This window comes from Octodon degus, unplaced genomic scaffold, assembly GCF_000260255.1.
Source record: "Octodon degus isolate 3935 unplaced genomic scaffold, OctDeg1.0 scaffold00026, whole genome shotgun sequence".
NCBI classification, from domain to species: domain Eukaryota; kingdom Metazoa; phylum Chordata; class Mammalia; order Rodentia; family Octodontidae; genus Octodon; species Octodon degus.
In genome coordinates this window covers 6,110,679-6,116,781 of record NW_004524602.1, presented here as the reverse complement: position 1 = coordinate 6,116,781, position 6,103 = coordinate 6,110,679, and the positions used below count along the sequence as shown (strand labels likewise).

Here is a 6,103-nt window from a genome sequence, read left to right as displayed (position 1 = left end):
CTCCTCCTTCTTCTTCTGGTTCCAGGTGCCTGGCAGCCGTGCTTTACAGTGTAGTCATGGCCAAGTCCAAGAACCACACCATGCACAGCCAGCCCTAAAATGACATAGAATGACATCAAGAAACCTCGGTCACAAAGATATGAATCTCTGAAGGAGGTAAATCCCAAGTTCCTTAGGAACACGTGTTTCTGTCAAGAAGCACAACAAGAAGGACTTCAAGAAGATGCAAGCAAACATTGCCAAGGCCATGAATGCACACGCCGAGGTTATCAAGGCCCTCATCAAGCCCAGGGAGGGCGAGCCCAAGATTACACCAAAAAGTAAACTGCAGGCTCGCTCAACTTGCCTATATTGCCCACCCCAAGCTTGTGAAGCGTATCCATGCCCACATTGCCAAGGGCCACAGGCCTTGCCAGCCAAAGGCCCAGGCTCCAGCCAAGGCCCAGGCTCCAGCTTCCACTCCAGCCCAGACTCCCAAAGGTGCCCCAGCCCCCAAAGGTGCCCAGGCCCCTGTGAAGGCTCCACAGTAAAAGCCTCTTATCTGCTGATGTAAAAACAGAAAGACTTTCTGTTTTTTATATGTAAACAGATCTACTAATCCTGTATAAAAGTTATTTTATGGCGTTAAAAAAAAAAAAAAAACACAGAAAGACTGCTGTGACCCCTGGGGTGTCATCTGTGGGAGCTGGTGTCCTCCTGTGCTCTTTGTACAAATAAATCTGAGGCTGGATAAAAAAAAAGAATTCATTCTAGTTCACCAACATGTCTCTGGTTCCTGAAAGAAAGTGTGGCACATGAAAGAGATTTCATAAGTATCTGTTTAATGAGTGAGACTAAGCCCAGCTGGAATTTATTGAGCATTTACTATGCACCAGACAGTGATCAGAGCATTGTCTGGTTGAACTCCCACAGCCATCCTGTGAAAACTTTGTTACTATTTTACCTGCTTTTATAAAGGAGGAAATTTTAGCAAGAAAACAAGCCTGTCTAAGGCAACACAGCTGCTAAGGGAGAGAACCGGATCCTGGGCGCCCGGCAAAGCTCCTGCTCCTGGCCTGTGGATTGTGCTGTGCACCCGGTGACAGCAGCTCCTCAACTGGAATCCCAGGGATGTCGTTTGTAGGTTCCCTGTTTAAAAATTCTGCACGCGGCTACCACAGATGTTCCTTCCATGGTCCATCAGTACTGGAAAAAGCCATCATGGCTTAGGAAGAGTTTCGAGCCCTCCCAGCCTGCAGGGTTGGGCATGGCTGGGGTACGGGGCATAGGCTGCTGCATGTCGGGGAGCCAGGGAGACAATCCAGGTTAGCGAGAAGCCTTGGGCAGGGATGGAACATGCGGGGCCCTCTATACCCGAGGGCCCACGGTTCTAACTCCCTGTCTGGGCTCTGATGTAGGGCAAACTCCACACATATTTTCCTGCTGCTTTCGCTTTTCTCTTTCTGCCCTCTCTTCTGCTCTGCCAGAGGGCGGAGCTCTCTTTATGAGTTGCTCCGCCCCGTCGCATCCCCATCCCCACCCCCAGGTTGCCCGGCAACAATCCCCAGGCCAGGCTGCTGTAAATTAACACTGCTGGAGGGGCAGGAGTTGGTGGATTAGGACCTTGCTTGCAGCCCTTTCAGTGGGGCTGGTGAGGCTGAGGCTTGCTCTGCTGCTCCTGTCCCCCAGTGTCCCCAGCTGCCCTGAGGAGTGATGACCTCCTCCCTAACCTCTGTGTAGGTTCATCTGGCTGAGTTCATGCGAGGCCCTAGCCTCACGGGTTATCCCTTCAGTACTTTTATCACTGAATGAATAAGTAGGGGGCCTCGCTGGAGGGGGGGGGCGGTGAACTTGGGGACTCTATCTGGCTCCCCAACCTTTCCTCTTGGGCTCTTTCCAGTTGCCAGGAATTAACAGAATTCCTCCGCCATCCTCTCCCGACCCTGTACCTGCCTTGGAAACAGCTGCTGATGGCCTGAAACCTCAGAAACCATGAACCAAAACCAACCTCTCCTCCTGTAAATTGTGGGTGTCCGGTGTTTTGTCTCAGCAGCAGAAAGCCAACCGACACACCCCCTTGTCGTCTGTCCTCTTCCCTGTCTCCCCTGCCCCTCCCCTTGCTTCCTGAGATCATCTCCCGCAGGAAGTGGTATCTGGCAGATTTCTCTGTCTCTCTGTCTTACTGTGTAGCGCGCCCAAGCTGCCCTTGAACTCCCCACAACCTTCTTGCCTCGGTCTCCTCAGTACTGTGATTGCAGGCATGTGCCACCGCACTGAGCAATCTGCCAGTGTTCTCCTCTCAGGACCTGCCTTTGGGGACACCTGACCAGAGACAGATACCCTCTTTTAAATCTCTACTGCTCTCTGAGTGGAACAATAGCCAGGGGCATCCTGGAAAGAACCCGCCCTCTCCTCCCAAGCGTAGGTTGCATCCTGCGCGGTGAGGTTGCAGGTCCTGTCTCTTGTAGCCATTCTGCAGCAGACCTGGTCAGTGCGGCTGGCCCATATCACTGGCGTCAAAGCAGCGACTCCCACGGGCGAGTGAATGCCTGACACAAAGGCTGCAGGTGCCTCTCTGCACTGCCTGGGAGTGACCACGTAGCAGCTCTTGTCTATGTTGCATGTAAGAGGGAGCCTGGCTCTTAGAGGGTGCTCAACCCCCACAACGTCCTTTTTCTCTTTTGACTTTTTGTTAGTTTTTGGCGACAAGGTTTCAGTATGTAGTCTAGGTCGACCTTGAACTCACTAGGCTGGCCTTGAATTCGGCTCCTTCTGCATTCTAAGCACTGGGATTAGGGGGTGTGTGCCACCACTCCTGGCTTCTCTTTTGACATTTGTTAGTCTGATAAATGACCTCGTGATCTTTCGCCCATGTCCTTGGTCTCGCATTTCATAATCGGAAAGATAGACGCAAAAAAAAAAAAAAAAAAAAAAAAGATAGATGCAGTTAGAAGTTAGGGAGGTTCTTCTCTCAGGGGAACACAAACCTGGGTGCAGAATCTCCCGCAGGACTTGGTCCCTTGGTCCTCCAGGTGCAGTTCTGCGTTCTGTCTTGGGGGGCGCTGTCTATGTCTAGGCCTCGTGTGTCAGCCTGTGTGACCTGCCAGCTTTAAGCCCCGGATGCTGCAGTACCCAGACAGCTGCCCTTCTCAGGCTCCCAAAGAATCAAGAACACAAGCACTGAGGCTGTACCAAGACAGCCTCCAGCAGGAGAGCCAGAGTCCAGCAGAAATATGCTTTGCTCCGTGGTCCCAGGACAGAGCTTCTCTTCTCTGCCAGCCCAGCAGTCTTTTCAATGTCACGCTCTGGAAATGTGTCAGCCGCTGACGATGGCTTTGCCAGGAGTGCGCTGCAGTGTGCACGTGGCCCGTTCATGAAGTGTTCCCATGACTCTTTCCTTTGCTATTCACTAACAAGGCCCATCTGCCACGGCAACACCCACAGCCAGCGGCACCTCGAAATGTGTTCTGCTCAGCTACGCAATGTTTCCTTAAAGAAACACATACCTGGAAATGGTTTCCACCGGAGCCCTGGCAGTCCATGTGAATATCCTTTGTTTGCCAAAGCAGGATAAATATTCGCTGTCATCCCTTAGGGTCAGCAGTGGGTTCAATAAACACTTAGGTAACCCTTGTCTGGGGCAAAAGCAGGTGATGTGAGTGGGCATGTGTCATTTCTGTTGCCTCAATGCTCAGAAGACCATTGTCTTAATGGCCCCATACAGATTGTGGACTCAGAAAAAGGAGGTGAAATTCTGGAGCTGTCTTCGCAGAGAAGTGATATTGAACTATGGAGACAGGTAAGATTTCTGTGGAAGAGGACAGAAACAGAAGAGGCCAGGGCCTTAAGCAAGTGTGTTGCCAGATTGGAACAACATTGAAGAAGGGAACCGTTAGGACGCTGGGACATTAGTTCTAGGCCACGGTTATCTGGGACACTGAGGGGCCTATGTGGTCATGCTAACGCTAGGGTCAGCGTACTGAGCAGGCTGGCAATGGTGCCCGACCTTTGTCACAGCCCTGACACTGGTTCTATGGTGACTGAAAGTGAAGAAGAGGCAGTGGACAGTGTGAGGTGTTTTGCTGTCATCTCCGTTGGAGTCATCGTGAGGTCCTGAGCCCTGTCTGCCCTTGGCTGGCCAGGTCTTCCCTCCCATCTCCATCCTTCCATGAAGACAGAGCAGAAGTGGGGGGACAGGAACAGATGTGCCCTGCTCTCAAGGAGTCTTGGAGAGGAGGAGCAACTCTTGAAAATCTGATAAAATTGTCCCAAGAATATAATCAACTATGTAAATTGTTTAAAGTTCCATTTCGATGTTTAACATATTTTTTATTTGATATTTTATCTGACTCTGAACACATCCATATAATCCCTCCTTTCAACTACAATATACCTTTGTTTGCAGCCCAGTCCATCTAGTCTATATTTTCCTGTCTCTTCTGAACTCTGTCTCCATATTTAAAAGTGGACAAACAAAAAAGCCATCTCTTGGCCGGAATGTCTGCTTCAATCTGGATTTTGACAAGTACAGATGCAACAATACTTTCCATTCTTGCGCTCGCTCCTTCCGTTCTCTGACCAGGTGTTGCTGGGCTCTTGCAGCCCCACTGGTTGTGGTCCAGACCAGAACACTGAGTTTTAAGTGGATTCATCTGAATCAGTGGTTCACAGCCAGCTCCGTGGAGATCGGCTGTCACTCTGAAAAGAAGACCAACAGATGCCCGAGGTAGCAACTGATTCCCAGCTGGTTAAAATGAATTTGGCTAGGTTCTAATCAGGTCAAATCCAGTCTTCCCAGGCTCAGTGCAGAAATCCAGCTCAAACAGGATGAAACCGTTCCAAATGGAAACAAATCAACTTCGGAAAAGAACATGCTGATGGGGACGAGATAAACGTACACTCAACTTGTTCTTACTGGATCAGACCAAGCGAGCAGACTTGCAGCCGTGCAGATGAAGCCAGGCAGTCCTGTTTCCATTACAGGAAAATGGTGTCAAGCGATTCTTACCAGAGCAAACAAATTCTAACTAAGCCAGTTTAAAGTCACAATTATCAACATAGGCTGGCTTAAACCAGATCAAATCAGCTCTAATTCCAGTAGCTTTACTGGCCTTATTCATTGAAACCAGTTGACCTGTTTAAGCCAAATGGATCTGACAGCCTTACCAGATGGATACATAAATATGTTATTAATTACTGATTAAGGAAAAAAGATGTATGAGTAATAGATGGCGTTATACTTTCTATTAGCATTCATCTATGGGACTTGAACTTGGGACCTCATGCATGTTAGGCACGTACTATACTCTAGCCTGGTATTATACCTTAAAATTCACATTTTACTTTCATAATTAAAAGATACTACTGTTCCTCCGTATTTGCGAGGATTAGTTCCAGAACCCTCCGGGAAGACCAAAATCCTTGATGTCCGAGTCCCTTGTGTACTATTGTGCAATATTTACATATTATCTATGACTGTCCTCACAAATGCTTTTTTTGTTGCCAGTACTGGGGATTGAACCCAGGATGTCTGCCCTGAGCTACATCCTCAGACCTCTTTTTATTTTGAGACAGTCTCCCTAAGTCACAAGGTTGCCCAGGCAGCTCCCTCAATGGCAATCCTCTTGTCCCAGATTGCTGGCGTTATGCGTTATGGGTGCATGTCACCAATGCTGGTTCTCACATATGCCTTAAATCCTCTGTGTTTTACAGTTCCTAATACAATGTAAACAGTTGCTGTGGTGTGCTATTTAGGAAATAATGATGAAAAAGGTCTATATGTGTTGAGTACAACTGCAATTATTGCCCCCAAATAACTTCCATCTACATTAAATCTACAAGTGCAGAAGCTACGCATATGGAAGGACTGACTGTATGTAGATTTCTGAAAATCAAAAATAAGCTATTTGCTGATTCAGCTCACTAGTTGTAATATTCACTGATTTGTAGTTTACTGGGTGCTAGAATTCTGTCTCATAGTCAAGGTGGTGAAAGTTACTTGCCAAAAAGACTTTTCCACCAGCTCTCTAGAGATGAGCTCCCCTGACAATGGTGAACTTGAGGTCCATGCCCTAACCTGCTCACAAAGATATTTTTGGGGAACACATTTTTCTATTTATTTATT

General features: G+C 48.4%; 1 pseudogene; it reads left to right on the top strand.

Annotated features, from left to right (window-relative positions):
- The first annotated feature begins 56 nt into the window (after positions 1-56).
- On the top strand, positions 57-4,871 carry LOC111816073 (annotated as a pseudogene).
- Positions 4,872-6,103: the final 1,232 nt, after the last annotated feature.